The 22,620-nt window shown below is 39.4% G+C and overlaps 1 long non-coding RNA gene across 6 annotated transcripts in view; it reads left to right on the top strand.

Moving 5' to 3' along the window:
• Positions 1 to 22,620, top strand: part of LOC136286315 (uncharacterized) — a 140,267-nt gene that overhangs the window by 43,759 nt on the left and 73,888 nt on the right. For all 6 annotated transcript variants that reach the window (XR_010719848.1, XR_010719847.1, XR_010719844.1 and 3 more), the window contains exon 2: positions 18,798 to 19,015. This is a non-coding gene — a long non-coding RNA (uncharacterized lncRNA). The remainder of the gene's footprint in view (positions 1 to 18,797; positions 19,016 to 22,620) is intronic.

Here is a 22,620-nt window from a genome sequence, read left to right as displayed (position 1 = left end):
CTTTAATGAGAAAATTAGATCAAATTTATCAGCCTTGATCTTTTGGAGTCTAACTAGTGAAAATTTTTGTAGGTTTGACATATTCTGTCCCGTGTGCTTCACATCTTGGAGAATCTTGTAGTTTATTTCAAGGCATTTTTGGACTTTTGGGCCTTTCCTGCTGGCCCAGGACTTGAGTATAGTGGGGCTTGCATTGTTTTCCTTCTTTACGTAGTATAAGCTTAAAGATTGAAAATAAAAACCAAAACCAGACAACTCTCCACATATTTGAAGCATACATATGACTGAGATAAAAATCCCGAAATATAACTTCTGTTCCCCATTTTTCCTGTTCTTTAGCTGTGTTAACATCAGACTCTTGCAAACATGATAAATCAGTGTTCCAATGAAGGCTGTGAAAGTCACTGACAGTCCATCTTCTCCTTTGAGTTAATTTAAATCTGGAATAACTCAGTTTGCTTGGTTTGAATTGCAGAAGTGTGGCTGACAGCAGAGGCTGGCTAGCAGCTCCCAACACCAGGAAATCATGAGGTCACACTTGCTGCTTGGTCCAAAGACAGCTTTGTCCTCATTCCAGGTGAAGCCACACCAAAAATACAAGTGGTTCATAATTTTTGCTTTCTGCACCTGTGTTTTAGTCACAATTAGCATGTAGGGTACAGAGGCATCAAAATGCCTTGAGCAGCTATAGGAGGTTTAGTTATTATTGCCTAATAATGCATTGCTAGGAAAAATAGATGTAAAAGGAAATCTCCCTTTCCATTTCTCTGAGTAAGGATAATATTAGATACATAAAAAAATACACAGAAACCTTGATGGAAACCGCTGGGAATATTTTTTTTAAGTCTGTCTGACAATAATTTTCTGTATTTGTTCTTAAACATTTTCACTTCAGATCTTCTCGCCCACTCTCTGTTCCCACAAACAATTCACAGAAGTGCAATAAACAAAACCAGACTCAAAAAGCCCCTTCACTTCTATAAGTAGGTGGTAAAAGAACCCTTTCCTTATTCCAGTTATTCTTTGAAATATTGAATATAACACTAATAACTGGGAATAGTTTTTCTGCAGAAGAACTTGGAATCGTTAAGTGAGATCTTTCTGAAATGTGGTGGACTCATTGGCAAGATTTAGTTAGTTAACTAGTTATTTTAATAGAATAGATTATATTTCTTCTTTTTTGCTTTGCAGAAGAACTAGAAACTTCTCTCTGAAACTTTTAGGAATATGAATTTTAGGCTTTATATTTTAACACTTTCTGTTCTGTGTTGATCTATACTACTATTGCTGAATATGTTGCATTGCATCTATTAAGTTTTTGTCTATGCAATTCCTCAGAAACTGATGGATGTAAGCTGAAGATTTATGGCCTTATTAGTCTATCTCTGCACTTCTTAGAGTGTATCCCTATGTTAATAATGACCTTTTCTGAATGAAATAAAATGTTAACGTTCTAGTATCTGATACCAAATTTATTTAAAATATTTTGGAGTATTTTAATGTAAACTACTTATTTTAATAACGATAAAAAATTATTTCAAAAAATTGAAAACTTTGCCATTCAGAAATATTTTTAGTACCAGTTTTTTATAGGGTTTTTTTTGTTTGTTTGTTTTTAATTAACACAGCGATTTATGAAGCACTAAGCTGATCTGAGCATCCCCTTGTTTACTTTGGGCGAACTGAGTGACAAAAATAGACAGTTTAATGGCATTTTCCTGTACCAGGCAGTTTTCATTATCTCACAATGTATTTATGGCATGGCAATATAAGCTGAAGTAGATTGTATTGGCACTGCCAGCATTAGTAAAATATTCCATTTGTAATACATCTAGCACTGCAGCTCTTCGATGCAACCATTGCCAGGGTAATTTTCAAAATATGCCTCATTGACATAAGTCTGCTCTCCCCAAAACGAGTGGAAATTTTAGATGCTGAAATAAGAGCAGAATTTAACCAGTGAGAACTTTTGAAATGGAAAGTGGAATACAGGGTAATGATTTTATTTTTTTTTTTAAATTTAAATGGTTGTGCTGTCTAACAAAGTTCAAGGAATATTCTTGAAGATGTACAATTACACATTTACACGGCCATTTTAACATTTTCTTAAAGTATTTAGATAGCTACATGCCAAAAACAATATCAGATATAGTACCTTTGTCAGCTTGGTGAAGTTAATTTACCCTTTCTAGCACGTCTAGCTCTGTGATCCTCTCTTAGAGCCATAATATTTCTTCCATATTGGCTGGATCCAGGGTACAACACAGACTGTCTGGGAATAAATCAGGATTATGTAGAGCAAGTGGCTGTTATTTATGGGACCGTTGTTCACTGGCGAAGAAGTTGAAGTGTTTGTAGCTGATATGATGGGAGCAGTGAGGAGGAGACCCCTGAGACTGCAGGAGAGGTTTTCCTTTTCCCATTTCCCCGCCTGGCACCTGAAGGAGAGATTTTTAAGCACAGGCCTGCTTTGTCTCTGCAGCTTCAGACAGGAGCTGACCCACTGGAGATGCAGGCAGGAGAGAATTTAGCTGTTAAAGTCAAAGAAATATTTTCTGATTAGGTGTGAACTGATTTTATTATTTTTCCCTAACAGCTTATAAAGTGACCCACTTTAGGTAACTTTTTTTTTTATGAAGTACCAAAAAGCACTTATCCAATGCCAGAGCAGCTGCTGACAAATTTCAAGCTTTTATTTCAAAGCATGAAACAGTTAAGTGGTTGGAAGAATACTTTTAAGCATGAGAAAAGCAGAGTAATGTGAAGAGCTGTGCATTTATTTTGAGATGCCTGCAGTCCCAGCTCTCATGAATTTTTACTTGGTGCGGTGGACTAGCCAGTTCACATGCTACTTCCCAGCTTTCATGTCAGTATTTCTCTGAGTACAAATAAAATCAACCAACCCCAAAATCAAACCACCAGCTCCCCCAAATCTCAGTGTAAAACAAACCCCGCCAGTCTGAAGAATCTCCTTCCAAGTGACTGCATTTGTCTGAAAGTAGTATTTTAAACTGGGAAATGTCAGCTGGTCTGGTTGATGGGTGCTGTGGTTATTTCTTGTGCTTGCAGACACAGCAGAGAGCTAAAATTCTGAATTTGGGGTGGGTGTGTGTGTAAGGACACGCCGAAAAGGATCAAACTGATTTCATTTGGATAACCCGAGAGATGGATTTCCTCACTAGCAGTTCCCATGCAATGTCAGCATGCCAACAGTTATGTGTTTTGATGCTTTTTTTATTTATAAAATAAAGTTAGTTTTGAGTCAAAGTCCAGATCTTACAAACACCCAGCACAATTTGTGGCAAAGTTAAGCAAGTTTGCAGGATGCTCCCATGTAATTTTCACTTGCCATTAGTTAATTTTTCTTCTTCTAGGGGTTTAGATGTAAACTTTTGAAAGCTTTCTGGAGTGGTTTCTTCTTTGTCTTACTTTCAGATGAGCATTGGAAAATCAAGACTACTAAAATCACTGGGAGGGAACATGACTTGAAGGAGTTTAGCATTGCAGACCCAACTTTCCTTTCTCCCTGGGAAGAATTTCCCTGGGAATTGATTTGCATTTAAAGAAATGAAATTTGCCTGAATTATTAAGTAGCATGTGTTTTGCATTTAGGGAGAAAAATCCAAATATTCATGAATATTCAGGGTCTCATTGATCTGTGAAGTTGTTGAGGGTGGGCCTTCCTGAAACCGCCTGTGTTACAGAAACTTAAATTTATAAACCAAACTTGTTCCCTTGATAAATAAGCAGAAAACCAGAATATTTTTAGGAACATTTAGAAAAAAAAAAAATTCAATCTGAACTGATTACCCATGACCTCTTTATTAAAAAAAAAAAAAAAAAAAGTCAGTCAATACCAGTTATCAAATTTTCTACAATGAAGAAGTGTTGGGGAAAGGGAGCGGCTTGCAGAATTGCATATAAAAGACAGCTTTGGTAGAGTCTAATAGTTGCTTAGAAGACATAACACAGACTTTAATCCCAAATTTGACTCAGGCTGTCTACCAGGAAACATCCACAATCAATGACACAGCAGTTAAGAGAGTTGTGGTAGAGTTTGGATATTCTCTTGGTCAAAGCATGATGGATTTGTGAGGGAGGAGCTGAAAAAACTTCTCTGTAGAAATGAATCTTGCCCACAGTAGATGGAAAAGGGAAATGATGATTGAGTTATGCTGATTCTGCTAAAGAGCTCCAGTTATATATTAAGGCAGTAAAACTCCCTGTGAAACATGGGAGGAATGTATTACTAGTTAATTACAACAGCAAGATATGCCATTGAAGGGATTATTACCATATTTTATGATGACTGTTTTATCATCTCCTTGTTTATACTTTCCTTTGGTAATGAACTTAACCTTCCGAAGTTTGAAATATTTAATATTTGAGCACTAAATATTTGTACCCCTTGTATTTGGTAAGAGCAGTTCCTAGTATATGGAGTAAGAATACAACTGGAGATGAAATGAAAACCCAGTTGGGAAAATGGCATTTTTGGTAATCATACGCAGTGTCCATGCATCAACAGTGATGTGGTTGTTTCAGTTTGGTTTTTCTGGTGATGATGAGGGCCATGAAGCTGAAGTTTTTTTGTAATAAAAGGCAAATTCTGTTCCAGCCGGTGTGTCCTGTAAAGCTGCTGGATTCCCAGGCCGGTTTCAGCAGCATCTCATCAAACGTGGATGTCTGAAAGATGAACATCTCTTGTTTTAAGTAGCTGGACAACTGTTTGATTGCTCCTTCTATAGGAAAATAATCTCTTCATGGATGGCTATAAGTGGCATCATTTTTCCTTTGGGTTCCCATTGCTGCTTTCTGTGTATATTACACATCTGGACTGTAATGGAAACTTGCTCATTCCTCTGAAACATCTGTTGTGTCCGGCTGCAGTGAAGACTTACTGTTATTTTTGCTATGTACTCCATAATTCTATCAAATCTTTGTCTAGTGGCCTCTGTTCCAAGTACAAGCAATTCAAAATCATGGAGAAACAATACTTTTGCAGAAAGTTTTACCTTATTTCACAGCTAGGGTTTTTATTTTGTTTTTAAAAGCAAGGTGGAAAAAAAGCCGATGAAACAGCAGAAAGTGCTTATGTAAATATCTAAGGAGAAAAATGTTAGGAAGTTTCCATTTGGAAAGAGATTGTTCCTTTCTTCAGTTTAAAGGTATCAGTCTGGTTATCCTGTTTATGCAGCTGCTCATAGAAAGGCCTTAAAAAAAAACCCCAAACAAATAAAAACCAGCAAAAGGGTAGTAATGTAATGGATTCTTTTAGTAAGAGGAGGAAGGAAAATGAAACAAAGGATAAATTATAGAATTTCAGGCTCATGGTGGTTTCTGCTGCTAATCCTGGTGAGGGCAGAAAGAAGCGATGGCACACCCCAGTCATCACTGGAGCTCGGACCTTACTCAGTGAGAAGAAAATAAAAGGAAACAAGTGAATTCAGAGAAAGGGAACCAGGGTTCAGTGATCTTGAGAATGAGAAGTGCTAGCAAATGTCTATAATTTTTAGACAAAATCTTTGCTTTATTGTATTTTGTACCGCCATCAGATCCCAAGCACTTTTTCTGATAATACTGTCTTGATGCATTAATTATATTTCCTCCTGTGCTGAAAAGGATGGGAGGCTTGGACTTCCTTGCTACAAGACTATGTGCTTTGCGGGGATAATTTTAAGCACTTCCTCTTCTGTCAGTATTCAGGACACAAGGAGAAGTTACCAGTTATTTTTTTAAATTATTTTATAGCAGATCAAAGCTGGGAGACTGCAAGGGAGATACTCTCACAAAGGAAAACCAGATGCATTTTACAAATACCCAAATTGTGCTATCAGAGCATTAAATATTTACCAGCCAGTGTCTGCCCGTTGTGTACTTTGGTATATTTAATTTCTTTTTATTGTTATTGTCTGTCTGGACTTGGACTTATCTCCTTGGCCAGAGATAAAGGATGATTTGTGTCATGTGAAGCGGTGCTTGGGTTTTTCCTGAGATTCAATTAATGAGGTAAGGGAAGGGCAGAGGTATGGAAAAAGGCTTTGCCAAGCTGCCTTTTAAATTTCATACCATATTGGAAAAAAAAAAAAAAAAAAAAAGGAACTCTGTCAGGAATAGTTTTGGTTTTGAGGGTCTGCTCTGTGTTAGCAGTACAAGAGGCAGCTGCCTAAAATAAGAAAATATCAGGAGGGTGTTTGGGGGCTGTTTATTGAGGGCAAGGCAGGGAGCTGTGGGAGGTGTGTGTTTCCCGGGCTGTTAAGGGCAGTAGGGACCACAGAGCTCGTGCTGATAACAAGTGGATGCTGACATACTAATGTATCTTTTTGCTTTTTGGCAAAGTATTAAGGCTAGAGAGTTGCAGACTGTTTGTGACACATGGTTAATTTGCTGAAAATCCCTATTTGCAAAATAGAAGGGACCTGTTATATTAACAGAAGTGACAAGAAAATAAACAGCTATTTTTGGTTTTGATGTTGTTGGGTGGTGGTTTTGTTTTCTTTTTTTAACCAACAACCTTTGACACTAGGAAAGATAGACACAACTTTGGCTATTACCAAATCAAATGTATTTAAATGCGCTGTCTCTGATATTTAATAAATATTGTAGCGTAGCTTTTTGTGGCTAATAAAACTTGGTTTACATTACACCCCTTGCCTGCTATGATTTGCCTCCTAGGGCTCACTTAGAGTACATTAAGAAGCTGCACACAAGATCAGTGTGATTTGCTGTAAAACTTGAATAATTCATTTATGCACCACTGCTCTCAGACAGTGTTTTTACAAACGCTGTAATGAGACAAGCTGTGAAATGTTTTACATGGTGGAGATGAGGTCTGCTACTCAAGAAAAGTCTTTCTGCACAGATTTGATTCCTTGAAGTCTTCCAAGAGGACTTTCCAAGCATTATGGTGCAGACCTCCAAAGCACAGTGATGAGGCTATTTGTCCTAACTCAGCAATACCTTTTACTTCCAGTACTTCCAGTGGAGGACCTAAAGTGAGCACAGGATACTTAAGAAGTGCAGAGTGGGAGCTCTAGTTCATCATTCTGTTCCAAGGCCCTTTCCTGACTTTGACTGTGCCTTGTCTACCACACCGATACTTGTTCTTACTCTGCTCTCTGCAGTACACTTGACTTTTTAATAATGGGCATGGAAGGAATTGGAATGATCACAGTTAAAATATACCGGAACTGAGATTTTACTGTCAAGGTTGTTGACAACTCCCCTGATGTTCACTCTAAATTGTTGTTCTCTGGAGTTGTGCTCCTTCTGTGCAGCCATAACCTTCAATACCCTCTGCAAAAGTCTTATTGTCATGCAGAAGAGCTTAAAAGTATGTCCTGCACCTGCAGGAAGCATTTCTCCTGATGTGAAATGTCTCTATTATTTACACTAAATTTTAGAAGGGTTTGCATTTCTCTTACTCTAATAATTTGGATGGAGAAGGGGGAATAGCACTTGGGGAAGGAAGGGTGACCGCTCTGTCATTTTTGGATGTGTATCAGGCCATAGCTGTCAACTACATGATCAGATCTAATTATTTCTACAGGAAGAACAAATTACAGAAGAATTAAAACTTAAACAAATTAGTCCTAAATTAGTAATTGGGTAAGAATAATCTGTTTACAGCATACAGCCAGGAAAAGTATCCAGCAGTTTATATTTCCCGTGCACATCTCAGCACTGACTTCGAGCTCAAGATGAGATGGGGGGAAAAACCTAGGTGTAACTGAGACTGCTGGATGGCTTTATTTGGAATTTGTAACTAATTGGGAGAATGTGTAGTTAGAAGCAGATTTTAATTTTTTGTATTAAGACAAAAGTTCAATTTCTCATAATTTCTTAATGTGTTAAATTTGCTTTGGAGTCTTTTGCTAGAAAATATTTTGCAGTTGCCTGTAGTTTTGCATAGCCATTATAAAACTTCAAGTGTGCAAAGGAGATTAATATTTTCCAGAATGAAAGCTGGAGAAAAAGGAAGAAAACAAAATGCTTGTGCTATTGCTAGGTAGAGATCCTCTTGAATTTGCTAGCACTCCTGTGAGCATTCCCCCCTCTTCTCAACCAGACTTGAATCTGAGAAAATTACCATCTGTGCATAGATATGCAGGAAATGAGCTAAATTTGTAGTGTAAACATTTTCAAATGAATATTTGCACAGTACAGTCTCTCAGCAATGCATTATCCTCTTTCATTTGGTAATCAACACATATCCCTTATGAGTTGTGTTGAAAGGGAAGAGAGTGACTCTCACTAAACTCTAATTATCCTTTCCTTCCTCCTGGGAAGAGCTCTCTTTAAGCTCCCTTTTGTGAGCTGCTCTGCGTTTTCACAATCATTCCACCTCTTGATCACTCTTTCTCCTCATTTTGCCTCAAAGTGAACTGTAGGATGTGAGGACACAAACCTTAGGGGATGGGATGTGTGGGGATGTCAGCTGAATTCCTATGAGGTGGGATTCCCAGACCAACACAAAGCCTCACTGAGATTGAGAGAAACCAACTTTCAGCTGAGGTTTTTATGCAGGACACGGGTCTGTGGTAATACATAAATATTTCTTGGCGTAGGGCTGGGGGAATGACATATTTCCATTAGCCTCCAAGTATTATTATTTTTTTTTTTGACTCAATTCGATCTGCAGCAACATGAGTCAGCTGTTTCTGTTGAGCAGTGTTTCTAATTCAGCCCTTTCCCTGATGAGCACGCATGTAGAACGTGAGCTTCCTACACCGATTAATCTGTGTTTCCTCCATATGGTTCGTGGATTTTTTTATTTTCTTTTAATTCACTGCAAGCAGCTGAATGGCAAAACGCAGTCGAGGTCTTGTTCTAGCGGAAAACGGACTCTGGATGAAGTTGGCAGGGAGTTGCCAAAATCAGCTTATCCTGGTAGTTTTGGGAAAGGAACTTTTCAGCCCATCCATCTTACTACTAGGGCTTGTAAATTGGATAAAGTTTTGAGTAGCCCTGTATAGTGACTCTAGCTGCAGTTGCCAGGGAATTGCCAAAATTAGCATATCCTGGTAGTTTTGGGAAAGGAATTTTTCAACCCATCCATCTGACTACTAGGGCTTGAAAATGGATGAAGTTTTGAGTAGCCCTGTGTTTTTCTGAGTAAATTTCTGAAGGCAGAGTGTGTAAAAGAAGAAACCTGGGCCAAAGCTCCCAAAGCTCACTGAAGCTGGTTCAGGAGGACAAGGTTTCCTGTGGAGTTGTCCCAAGATCTCTCAGCTGAGATATTACACCTTGGCAGAAAGAATGGGGACATCAGAAGATGGGGAATATCTGTGTTTAGTATAATATTGAACTTGAAGAGGTTTGGAAGTAGATCCTTTGTGTTTGGGGAGGGTAGGGATTTACAGCCTGTGCATGGAAAAGAATTATTTTATTTGCTAATTTTAATGTGCGATTAGGAGGGATACCAGCAAGGCTTTTCTGCTGCTGCCTCTGGGCTGTCAGGGTAAAGCTGCAGCCCTATTCATGTGCATCCACGGATACAGAGAACACAAAGACAAAAAGGGGCGCACACATGCATGGTAAAGCACTGCAAAACCTAAACCACTCCCCCCTCCTTCCAGAAACCTTGATTAACACCCTCTTCTTGCCCCTACAAAAAAAAAAAAAAAAAAAAACCAAACCAAATAAAAACCTTTTTCTTTAGTATCAATGAAATCTAATGGTGCAGTTTTTCTCCTTCAAGCAGGGAGAATGTTAATTCCTGGAAAGCACTTTATACAAATTAAAGTCCTTTCCCCTTCCAAACATAATTTTTAACAAAGGAATCGATCTCTCTTCCCAGCAAACCAAGGTGAACAAATACATATACAAAATAATTAAATTGCCTTTTTTTTTTTTTTCTTATTATAAGAGTTTGTTTGGTTTGTGAAACTCAGCAGGAATATTTATGCCCTCCCTTTTAGGGAAGGTCAGCAGACACACACTCAATTACCTATTTGCACGCGTTAAATCAAATGACTCTATATTCAATATTTTGTTTTTTAATTTTGTCTGAGCAGGAAGCTGGAAACCCAAATTAATGGCTCTTCCCCAGTGACATAAATTCTGCGAGGTGTTTGCAGCTTGCTTGCCTCGTTAAAGTGCTCTGACATGATTGATAACCCTTGTCCTCTCTGACTGTGAAGGCTGCTCAGCAGAGGCAAGTAGACCATGCAGAGAACTTGTACCAGGATCCAAATCCAAGATGTTTTCATTTTTTCCTACTTCCAGGTTGTTGAGGAATGGTTTCTAAATAGGTTGGTGCCCTTCTTGTTTTCTCACTAACAGCTGCTGTTGGATGTGATGAAATACCAAAGTCACTGCAGCTGAGCAAGGAAAAGTAAAGCTTGTCTCTGTGAATTATCTGGGAGCAGTAAAGTCCCTTCTGCTGAGGGGGAACTGCTGTTCTGGGGCCATCTTGTGCACACCCTGTACTCTTATATGGTATTTTAACATGCAAAGGGCTCCCCACATGAGTGGTCTACCACATGTCCCATTTTTTCACCCCTTCTCTGTTTACCTATGGACCAACTGGTTGGACCTTGCACTTACAACGCCAGATTTCTTGTAAAGTTGCCGTAACAAAAATCCAGAAAATAAACGCTTCGAACGACTTTTCGCTGTCTTTTCAGTGTTCCGTTCATTTTTGCAAGCAATGGTTGATCCTTGTGTCATTCCAAGACAGCCTTTACTCCAATCTGATGGACCAGTGCATCAGAGGAGGTGTGAACACCTAAGGCAAAATTTCTGCTAATTTTGGTGCTTGGCTTTAATCTCATATTCTTTTTCCCATTGTGTGATACTGAGGCAGAGAGTGGATTTGTCCTCTGTGGCTTAACACCTGTGAGGCTTGTGGATTTGCTAAGGGATAGCTTGCAATTCAAATTATTAGTATCTTTCCTGTTGTGCAGCAATTCAGTCCCTCCCAGTTTGTTCAAAATACAGGAGGTTAACTTGAGCAATAGGTATTATCTGCATCAAGCTCTCAGTAAGGTGTAACTGAAAATAGATTAAATGTCAGATACAAATTATCTTGATCAGGCTGTCCATTCAAAAAAAAATTGGGAAAACATTCCAAACTGTTTGGTCTTCAAATAATGAATGTGCAACATTTAATGGAATTCCCAGAGCTTTGAATGTGAATCAGAATCAAGGAAAAATTGTCAAAAAACAAAAACAAAAAAAAACCAAAAAAACAAACCCTTCCGAAGGACTGAAAAAATGAATGGCACCAGTCACCTGTGGCTGGAATCCCAGCTGAGGTACCGGTGTTGCAGCACAGACACATCTCTCTAATCAGTGCTACTGCTGCTTTTTATTTTGTCTTTAGGCAGAAGCAGAAAGTAAATGTAAGGAAAAGAGCCATGCACATTGCTCTTTCCATAATCCTTGTGCTCTGAACTACATTTTCCCCATAGGCTATTAGTGTCTTTGAATAAGTACCCAGTTCCTTTCAATAAACACTGTGCATCTGAAGTTAAAGTGGCTACTGGTAACTGAAGTGACAGCTACTCAACTGCTGGCAACCAAGAGAAGCTTGCTAAACCTGAAGATGTCACATCATTTTTTTGTAGCTCCATTTCAAAGCTTTTTGGAGTCTGAAGTGCCTTATTTTCAGGCAGAAGCAGGTAGTCAAGTAGGATGTTTATTCATTGAAGGTCAGGCTTTTGTATTATGAAACTTCTAGGAGATGTGATAAGCAGTAAATTGCAGATCTATCACCTTCTCTTTTTTTTTTTCTTTCTATCTTTTTCCTTTTTTTTTTTCCCTGTGAGTGTGTGTGTGTGTGTGAAATCAGCAGAATACTGCCTACATATGATTTATGGCCCACTTTTGACCAACTCTTATCAGGCTCCCACAAGCCCTTTTCTGATGCAGCTCGTGTCTGAATGACAATAGACAACCAGTGCCTTTATGCTCCAAAATCCCTCTCTGCATTCTAGACACCTAAGATTACATCTGAGCTATTGATTTATTACTGCCCCCCTGCTTTTTTTTTTTTTCTCCCCCCCCACAGGGACCAGTTTGTTCAGGCTGAACAAGATAGACTATTATAAAACTGAGCAAACTACTCCATGTGAACTTGGTAAGAGAAATAATCATTTGCAACCACCTTTTTAACCACCTAGGTTCGTAAAAGAAATGTAGGTGTTGAAATATTAAGGCTGTTTATATATGGGTCCCACCACTGGTGTTTGTTCAGATTATATGTAATTTATATACATGAAATGAGACCCAACAGGCTTTCTGTTGTGTTGGACATTACAGGCATATTGCCTAAAGCACTGCAGTATTGCCACCCAATGTACAAAACCCCAAATTATTACAAATCTTCGTTATAGAAATACCTACTGTAACACCAACTGTATCTGTGACAGAGAGGTTTTATGACACATTTTAGAGCCTCAGCAAAATTTATATATTCTACCAGTAGATTTTTTTTTTCCTTTTTTGGGGGGGAGGGAGAGGAAGCTATAAATTTTACAGTACATTGGATTTTTATATCTCCTAAAAATGTACTGTGCAGGATTCACATTTAATATCCCTCAGCTATAGTAATCTGTGTATTTAAGTCAGTAAGTAGAGAAGATACAGGCAGGGCTTCTAGTTCAAGTGGTTATTTTTTTTTCCTTTCTCTTTCCTCCCCCCAGTTCCCCCTTCCCTCCCACAAGCACATACCTCACCCCTGCATCTTCATTTAATTAAAGTAGCATTACAAAAGCTGATACACCAACTCAGGTGCCACATGTGAACTCCTCTGTCCTGCTTTTAGCAACCAGCAACTTCTTCAACTGCTCTGAGAAAAACCTAGAGCATGGCATGGATTAAACACCACAAGCAGAGGCTTTCAGCAGTTTGGTCTCCCTGTTCTTGGTCATGGGGTCAGATCTTCTTGACTTCCAAACAGCCCTCCCATGTTCAATGTCCTACCTCACAGGATTTGTTTTATTTATTTATTATGCCTACCATTCATTGTGTTTCAATGTCTATCATTGCTTGTGTCCTGGTAGACTTTTTTTTCCCGGTGACAAGTGAGCAGAAAGTATCACACACAGGCTGTAATTTCAGTATTTTCTTTTAGGCATTTCTTTTTTTCTTCTGTGGAGCAAAACACTCCGTCAGCAAAGAACCAAATAATGCCAGCATCAAGTAGGGAAAAATTAACTTTTTTCATTCATTACTAGGTGTCAGGTATTTATCATGTCATTTTCTATTTATCTTATTTTAAAATACTTTAGAATAAGATTATTTTAATTATTTTAAAATATTATTGTATTTTACAATATGTCATTTTCATGTTCATATTTAAGAATATTAGTCCCTATTAAAAAAAAAAAAAAACGAGCATTTTTCAGTTCAAGTTTTATCATTATTCCATGTTTCCTTCAGTGGACTTTTATTTCCTCTTTGTCCATTCAGGGACAGGCAGATACTTCCAGATCTTGCATCTGTTCCAATAAAACACCTATGGATATGCTCAATAGCATTTGAAAGCTCAGATATCCTTGAAAGGTCTGGAAGTACTGAAGTATTTTTGTTTAAAGTTAGCTGGTCAATGGGGGTGTCTGAGTAATGCCTATCACCGAGGCCTTGTAGAAACTGAAGATAATTTCCTATGAAAATCACACTTTGGAAAATCACCTAGTTGATCATCTAAATACTGGAATGAGAAAAGAAACTGTGTTGATGCAGAGTATGTCTGAGTCTGTTCAGCAGCAGAGAAATAAGTTATACAGAACTACATAAATCAGAATTACACAGACCCACAGATTGCATTGCTGTTGGTAACTGAGAGCACTATGGCTCTGCGAGGATACTGGGGAGTTACAATAGTTTCTGGGTAGAGTAAGGAGAATAATTAATGGCCGATGGAAATGGATGAATTGGGGTGTTTGTCCTCAGAATGGAACAAGTAAGAAGGGATGTGAAGGCAGCACAAAACAAGAAGTGGAGAGTCAAGCAAACTGAAATATGGCAAGCTGAAAAACCCAAAAGGGAACACTTTTTTTTTTTTTTCCCCCGTAATGTGTAACTCAGCTGGGAAATCCGTGCTTCTATTCAACAGAGAACAAATCAAATTTTAGAGAGAGATAACCAAATTTATAGCAGTAGTCCATGCTACAGCAGGAAGAGCAATGTCAAGGTCATTAGCAATGCACTGCATTCCCCCCTTCAGTATCTGGGCAGCTGGGGCTTGGGAGGGACAAGTAGCCAATAATTACAGGTAGCAGAGTTACACTCTGAAGCTTAGTTCTGGCCATAAGAGGCTAAGCTTGAATGACTTATCTAGTATTGTATTTCCATTAAATTCGATTTTTTAAAAAAGTTTAGGGTACCCATGGAAGTCCCATGGAGAATGTTGCTCCCACTCTCCCCGTGTCACGGTCGACTGTCGTGCAGAGGAAATCACAGCAATGCAAACAACCCCAAACGGGTTTAAGCCTTGCTGAAACTGACAGTCGCTTTTGTGACATTCACCACTGTTTGGAGTAAACTCCTGAGAGCCTTTCTGGCCTGTGTTACCGCTGTTGCATCATTGCATCTCAGTGTCACCAGGAAAAAAAAAGAAAAGTGGCAGAAGCCTGCTCTGGGTAAGCCAGATCCAGAGTTTTTCTGACTTCATGGAGAAGCTCCACCATTCCTTTATTGCAGCTGACTTGAAGTCGTGATTTATTTGTCTAAAGGCATTTCCTGGTTTTTACTTCGTTTTGGAGCAGAAACCTACTTTATTTCTTTTAGCTCCTGGTGTCTTCTACCCTGCAACGCAGACGCTGGCCCGCAAAGTATTGGCTTGCATAAATGCTGCTTCAGATAAAGGTCATAAATGGTCTTATTTGGAAATTAATTCAAATAAGAAAGAGAACGAGCCAAAACCAAGCCTCTACTGGGCATGTTAATAATGTCATTTGTTTACAGAGTGCAAGATCTCTGCTAGAGGACATCCTGAATCATTGGCTGCTGCCCTCAGTGTTTGCCTTTGGTTGTCCCTGTTGTGAGGGAAGTGAGTCCAAAGGTCAGAGAGACTCTGCTGGTTCAACACTGCCTGAAGATATCTATTCATCTACATCCAGGCTGATATTTTGAAAGATGGAAGTTACGGTTTTGATGCTTTTAAAAAAAAATATATAGATGGGATTCAGTTCATACCGTGGACTAGTAGTTGTGGATGCTACAACCAGGAGGAATTGTTGCTGTAGTTCCTGAGCACTAACCAGGAAAAAGGAGGTTTTTGGAATGCTGGAAGACAGTGGCAGCTGATTGGAATGGGTGTTTGAGGGCAGTGTCTGTGGTGCACGTGACAGGAATGCCCGTCAGCATGAATTTTTGGTGTGCTTGTTTCTTAGGCATGTAAAGTCCATGTGGTTTGGGGTTTTGTTTTGTTTTGTTTTGTTTTTTCTGAGCAGTCTTCAACCCAGTAAATGCAGGAATATTCCCCTGAGAAAACATCTTTGTTTCATTGCTCTCCTCATACCTACACAAAAGGGGGTGGGAAGACACAGTCCGAATACAATCTTTGGAAAAGGGTGTTTGTTGTAGGGGCAGGCAGGGCTCCATGGAGAAAGCATGCTGAGTTTCAGCAGGTAGCAGGTAAAAGAGCAGGGAAATAGGGAGCCATATTGTCAGCCATGCTGAAAAGTGCTCTGCTGCCCTTTCCTAAGCATTTTCTCATCAACAACGACAACAAGATCAGATGTTTATTTTCAGACATGAATAGCACAAACACATGGCTCTTGGCTCTCAAATAAGTAGCAGTAGCAATTAATTATCTCTTGGAAGATGTTACATCTATAGAGAGGATTTTAAACCCTCACTTTGTTTTTGAGATTTGTCAGTATTTCTGCACTGGTTCAAAGGCGCATGTTAAACATGTGGAAGAAGCATCCTGGCTTCAGCAGCAGGTAAACAAAGGCTGTCTTCCCACACAAGTTCGGTTGCACTTTTGGTTTAAGAGAACGTGTTTTCACTTATTACAGTGAATAAAGAGCAGGGGATATTCAAGCGCACTGCAAGGGTCTCCCGGGTGTAGGTATGGATAGTAGGTAGTATTTATGCTCCATTTTGTATGCTTGTCAACAGCTCTTTGTGTCAGACTTCTTTTTGTTTAATGCAGGTTGTCCTCAGGAAAGGAATGAAAAGGAGTCAATGTTGTCTCAGCTGCTATAAAGTGCTACATTCTGTCAAGTATAAATCATCATCCTGAAGTTCATTAACCTTAATATAATTTAGTCTTCATGTGTCATCAGTGGAGCCCAAGCCTTCCAGATGAGTCATTCACTCTGTGCTAGATTTGTGGGGGGCAAGCTAATTTTTGTATATAATGAACCTCATCCATAGGCCTCTTTCTTTCTGCACTCATTGACTTGGATTGGCATTTGTTGGACTGAGAAGTTGCTGTGAGACAAGCAGGGTTGCGACAGCCTAAAAGAAAAGAACCAGCCAGCTCCAGAGGAAAAGTCCTTGTAATAATACCAAGGGTGTCAGTAGGGTAATGGGTCTGATTCTCCTTTTTTTCTGCTGCACCAATGTGTAAATCAGGAATCACCGTGTTGCAGCAAAAGGAAATGCAGCTGAGAAACTTCCACAGAGCTACCAGCCTCTGCTGTCTGCAAAGCAGTGCAGATACCCAAAGGTGAGCAGTGAGGTAGAGAGAAGACCCAAGGGCTGACAGCAGAGCTCAGCTGGTGTCCTCAGCAGCCCCCTCAGCCCACCAGCTGCTTTGCCAGCATCCTGCACTGCCCAGGGGTCACATAAATGAGTTGGTTTTAAGGAAGGATGTAAAGCGAGATCATACAGCCACTGACTGACCTTGTGGCTTTTCACAGGGAAATTATCCCGTGCCCAGGGGCTGGCGTGACACAGGTGGTGCTGGCTGGAAGGTTTGACAAATGGGCTGTGGAGACTGGCACTGTGTGTGGGGCAAAGGCAGGGGTCCATGTAGTGTGTGTAAGATGAAAGATGAGGACAGGGCTAGGTCAGGGAGAACGAGTCTTTTTCACTATCCAAACTCCACAGAATCAGTTTCTCCGTCTTTTCCAGCACTCTTAATTCACACTTCTAAAAAAACTGCTACCTATTTATACTACTTTGTGGATTAAAAAAAACCAACCAAACAAACTGGACATGTACACATGGAGATACAACAGAATAAAAAAAATCCCTCCATAGCTTCAGGTCATCACTCTTTTGGCTGCAGGAAGCTCACCTATTGACAGGAATCATCTACCTCCAGCTGATCTTACTTCTCAGCCAAGGTCTGAAAGTCTGTCACCTCCCATCATGATCTGTCATACAAACATCACACACAGTGTTGACCTAGCGGTTAGAAAGATTTGTTGCAAGTCTGTTGGGTCATTTTTCAAAGTTTTTTTTTCTAAAGCACCTAGTACCTAGTGCAATGGGGTTGAATTGTCTTATAGATTACGGACAGAGGCTGGGTCTCAGTTTATCCTAGTAATCTGCCCAGATTTCTCGCAGGAATCCTGTGGACTGCACCAAAAAGAAATGCTTGAGTCAGACTCTCCTCTGCTCAAGACTCGATAAGGGCATGTGTTGATCTAAACACATATATCTTCATCTGTGCCGGGGGATAGGGGGTGGAGAAAAGAAAAATCAATGTTGTCTGTGGCTGAATTTCTAGTTGTGTTTCACGAGGCTGTTACCTGGCTCATCTCTTACCTCTAGACATTGCAGAATACCCTTGCTGCATTCCTTCTGCCTTGGACTGCCTGGATTTTTCTCCAGGAATATAGGCTTGGCCTATTATTCCTGCTTCTTCCCTGTCTTTTTCAGCCTTTTTCTCCTCTTCCTCCTTTCTGCCTCTTAAGGCTGTCACAAACAGTGTCTCTTGAAGCCTTTTTGTGGCTTCTTTGTTGCCTTTCTCTCCAGGGCAGGGCCAATGAATTGCTTCCCAAAGCCCAAGAGCTGCAATAATCTGGTTTTGCTCTCAGAAAAATCATGATTTTTACAGATTTGCTGATTTGAAAGAGGTCTTTAAAATCATAAGGTGTACCTACTAAAAATCATCTTCATCTGAACAAAAGTTATTGACATATGTAAGATTTTAAAAGATGTCTTGAGAGAATTGAGAGAAAAGACCCATAGGTTGTTCAATAATTTTTGAGGTCTTTGTGCTACATTAGAGCCTCCAATCAGAAGATACTTGTATCATTACAATTGATGTTCAATTTAAACATCTTTGCTTTGCATGGTTTAAACTGATAAGCTTTTAGATTTATTTTAAACATAAAATAAAGCTTAAATGCAGTTTTTCTTCTTCTAAACAAATTCTTGCTGATTTTCTATTGTTTTCTGCAAACTCTTCTTTTTGCTGTCACAAAACCATTCCAACTAAAACACTAAAAATACTTTGAATTGTAATGACAATTTAAAAAGTCTCTGTTACAAGGTCTGGTGAGAGTAAAGAGTGGAGCTGTAGTTTTGAAACCCCCTAATAATTTACCTAGACCAAAGCTCCTAATCTTTGCAGCACATCACCTATTGTGTGGAAGAATCAATCAGTCAGCAGTACTGATGTCTCTCCATTAGCTAGTTTGTCCTCAGTTCTTGAAGGGTCCATGAGGACATGGGTCCTATCCTCAGCTGCATGACTGGGAGCAAGGCTGAGGCCAAAGTAATGTTTGAAAGGTTTTCTTTTATTCGTAGAACGAATGTTTTCATCCAACTGTAGCGCAGTCAAACAGTGTGGAGGAAACATAACAATCCCCCTGTCTCTTTATCTGTGTTTTTATAAGGTCACCCATCACCACGGTATCTAAGAGTCTTTCTTCTTTTCCTTTAAGGGTCCTGGTCAGGAGTTGAAAATAAGGAAAAGAGAGGAAGAAAAACCACAAAGAAAGAGGCGTATGAAAAGTAAAAAAATACAGAGCTGGAGGTGAACCCTAACACTCAGAGGTAATTTGCCTTGAGGAGCAAGAACCCTTGAGACCTCTGCGTAGACTTTGGAAAAAAGAACCTGTGAACAATAGTAAAGGCTGTGAACGCACCATCCCTCTGACAGGTATGTAAACCTTAAGATTAAAATAACAGCTTCAAAAATCCTTCTGTCAGAGTGAGTTTGCTTTAGCTAGTCAGGGTTTCAGGGGAAGTGTCATAAAGACAATATATATCAAGTGGAGACAGCTGAGGAAATTTCTGTTTGGAAATTTCTTAACGGGTTGGTCCTTGAATTCTCTAAAACTTGACAAAGTTATCTTGACATTAAAATAACATTACACAACATAAAGTAATTAAGGGTTATAACTAGTGGATTCTAAAACTGTTTTTTCTGTATATGCTGAATCATCTTTAAGATAAATTTTGTACATAAGAAACGTGAAAAATCTGGAAGGGCACAAAATCTGAGTTCCCATTTTTTGTCTTTGTGTCAGTTATTATTTTGATTTAAAAAAAAAAGTTCACCAACATTTCTGACAATTCCAATACATTTTATTACTTCACAAAGTAATTGTGAAGGAGTCCTTAGCAGGCTTGTACATTTTTGTCTTAGTTTAACAATGTCTTTCTACTCCATCACTTTTAATTGTGGGGGTGGCTTATGGTACTTACATTCACGGTGACACTGAGGAGGCGATGCTGGGTATTTCTGAATGTCTCTGAACACCCACTAGTTGCATGCTAATCACATCCTTTCAATAAACACAAGCCACTAACCAAACCCCTTTATGCATAAAGAAACAAGAGAATTCTTGACCACAGAAAGCAGACATGATGTATATTAAAGGAGTGAAATTATTCAGCTCATTGATACTTCTTTGACCAGCAGCTTCCTCCTCCTAGAGATCTCAGTTGAGGTTTGCATGATGACCACATGTAATGATGTGGTTTCTTGTCACTAATAATAATTGTGAGGCAGTAATGTGTGGTGCAGAATATTATTGCTCAGTAAGTGGCATTTGACTGACCTAGCTACCCCAAAAGATTATTGCCATCTTGTATACATCATCACTCCTCCCAGAAACACAGTAGACTTCAAGAAACGTTTAGCAGAAATTTCAGCTGCTGTCAGGTCATGTGTAAGGTTTACACGGTCAGGTATAAGCTAAATTGACCAGAGTCAAGGGCTGGCTTACACTGTGGAGCAAAATAGACTGAAAAGATCAAATTCTTAGAATCTTCTCATAAACTCTGGCGTTTACTTTGATGGATCCCATACCTCAGTACACAGCCACTGGTTCAACAAACCACTTAGGCCTATGAGCAGCTTAGAAAGATGTGTGTCATTGCACTGCCCTCAGCATAGTGACTCATCCCTGAGCAGCATCCTCTGAGCTGCTGGGATGACTTGCCTGCAGTTTCAGGTGTTTATTAAAGGCAAAGGGGTCATGGTGATGGATTTTGTTTCTGCTGCCCAGTTGAAAAGTATGACCCCAAATAATGACCCCAAATATTGGGATCTCTGTGTGCTTCTTTCCTATTTATTTCATCAGGAATGCCATATGTAAAGGCATTATAATTCAAGAAGAATCATTTTTTCCAGAAATACTACCCCCAGTTCTCAAATAGGAGCAGTAAAACAATTTCTTTTGTTTTGCCTTTCCTTCATTTTCTGTGTACCTGTTCTGTGCAATGAAGTTCATCACAAATCCAAAGAAATTGCTCACAGTTGCTCCTCAGACATGTTATTTGTGCATGTCTATCAGAGAAACAAAAAAATCAGAGACAGAAAACTTCTTTTGCATTAGATCATCTCATCGCTGCCCTTGCCAGCACAGATCTTTTTTTCCCTGTACAGTATATTCTCCAGTGATTTGTCCAGTCTAGCTTTAAGTAGATTAAATATGGTACTTTCTCACTGTCCTGCCAGAAGCTGTTGGAGAGGCTTGGAGGTAATTGACACTGGCACCCTTTGAAGGTGCGTTGTGGACCTTACCACACTTTTCATTCGTATCCAAGCACGATGCTTTCCCCCCAGCTGTCATGAGTATTGCGTGGCCATAATTCTTTCAGTGTTCTGTGCTGAACACTTGCAGTTAAGATGGAACAAAAAGAAATGAAAATGTGGTTTTGGTTTCTTTTTGGCAGACAGTGTACGTAGGGTTAGTTCATTTAAGCAACCCAGAGGTGAAATGGTAAGGTGAGGGCCTCTAGAATATTTTGTTGATGAAAACTAGAAGTATTGAGATATGGTGTGCTTTTCTGCACATGAAGATTTTACCTAGATAGAGAGGTATATTTTACAGGGTTCAATTAATAACTTCATTCAAAATGCCGTCTGCTCTCATGACACAGAAAGCAGATTTAGCCAAATGCTGGGTGCTTTTGAAGAACCCTACTGATGAAATACACATTTAAACAAAGCAGTAATAACATTTGCAGTTTCCTTTTCCTCTGAAGGAAAGTATCAAGTGGTTCACTCAGTCCTTGCTCAAACTGTGCTGCTGCCTTGGGGTTGGGACACGTCTGCCACTCCGTGGCATGACAAAATACAGCTTAGACTTGATGGGAAGCCAGCAGTAAGCTCCTGGACCTCTTGCATTCAGACTCTTATTCTTGAACTGTCCTGTTTCTCCCAAGAGGTGTTAACACACAGTGCAGAACAGAAAACAAAGGGTGTTAGCTGATCTCTTGGTTTAAATGTTTGCTTTCTCTTCTCGTTGCCACCAGAGCCTCAACTCCTAATTGTACCAGCCATAGACCTACAGAGGTCTTATTATACTTTCTTATTATGCTTAATACTCAATTCATATTGAAGGTTCCTAATGTAGGGAGCTCACAGCACTCTCATTGCTTGCTGTTTCTGCCTCTGAGGTCATGAATCCTAAACTGAGATCACATCTTGTAGCCCAACATTTCTTGGACACGTAGCACCCCATTAAAAGGTCATTTTAAGCAGTTAATATTTTATTTATGAATACTTCCAAATACTTATCATAAACTGGGCTTTAAACAGCAGCTCGTGAGGAAAAAAAAAATCCATTACATTTGTATTAAAACATGTTCAAAAGTTTAATTGCAAGGAGGAAAATTCAGCTGAACTCTTAAAAGCATACACTGCAGTGCAGTTCACTTCAGGCTGCCACATTCAACTGAGAGGGAAGAGTTTGCTGCGTTCCACACTAAATCCAAGAAACCAAACTGGTGATTTGGGGAACAGCTAAATACTCCAAGTACTTGTCTTTCTTGGGCAATAGCCCTGCCTGAGACTCTGGGTCAAATGCTGCTGTTGAAGTCCCCTGTGTGACTCATGGCTGAGAAGGAGTTTTGCTGGGTTTGAGAGATGAGGGTTTAAGCCCACTCTTGAAAGTGGGAGCCACCCTCCTGACTCAAACTTTGTGGGCTTTCTATCTAGCTCTGAAGGGTCCCCCATTTTTCTCACCCTTTCAATCAGAGGTCTGACTCCAGTGGAATCATCTTCTGTTTGGTAGGGATCCTTCCTTGCAAAGACATTGCTTTGTTTTATTTCCCTTTTCTATAAACTCTTCATAGCAAAGCCATCTCGGGCTGTCTCCCCAAAAATTTACACCCTTTAGGAGAATAGTGTTTGAGTATTTCAGCCCTTTGTAATACAGGGCTGAAAAAAGGGTAGTTTGAAAAATAAATAACATTATAAAATTATCAAAATCATCATCGTAACTCTGGCAGTTGTTTTATATCTTTACCCCA

Source organism: Chamaea fasciata, unplaced genomic scaffold, assembly GCF_029207755.1.
Source record: "Chamaea fasciata isolate MVZ Bird 193981 ecotype frontalis unplaced genomic scaffold, bChaFas1.0.hap1 SCAF_3, whole genome shotgun sequence".
Taxonomy (NCBI): Eukaryota; Metazoa; Chordata; class Aves; order Passeriformes; family Sylviidae; genus Chamaea; species Chamaea fasciata.
The sequence above is the reverse complement of the archived record's forward strand: the minus strand, read 5'-3'. Positions and strand labels throughout refer to the sequence as shown.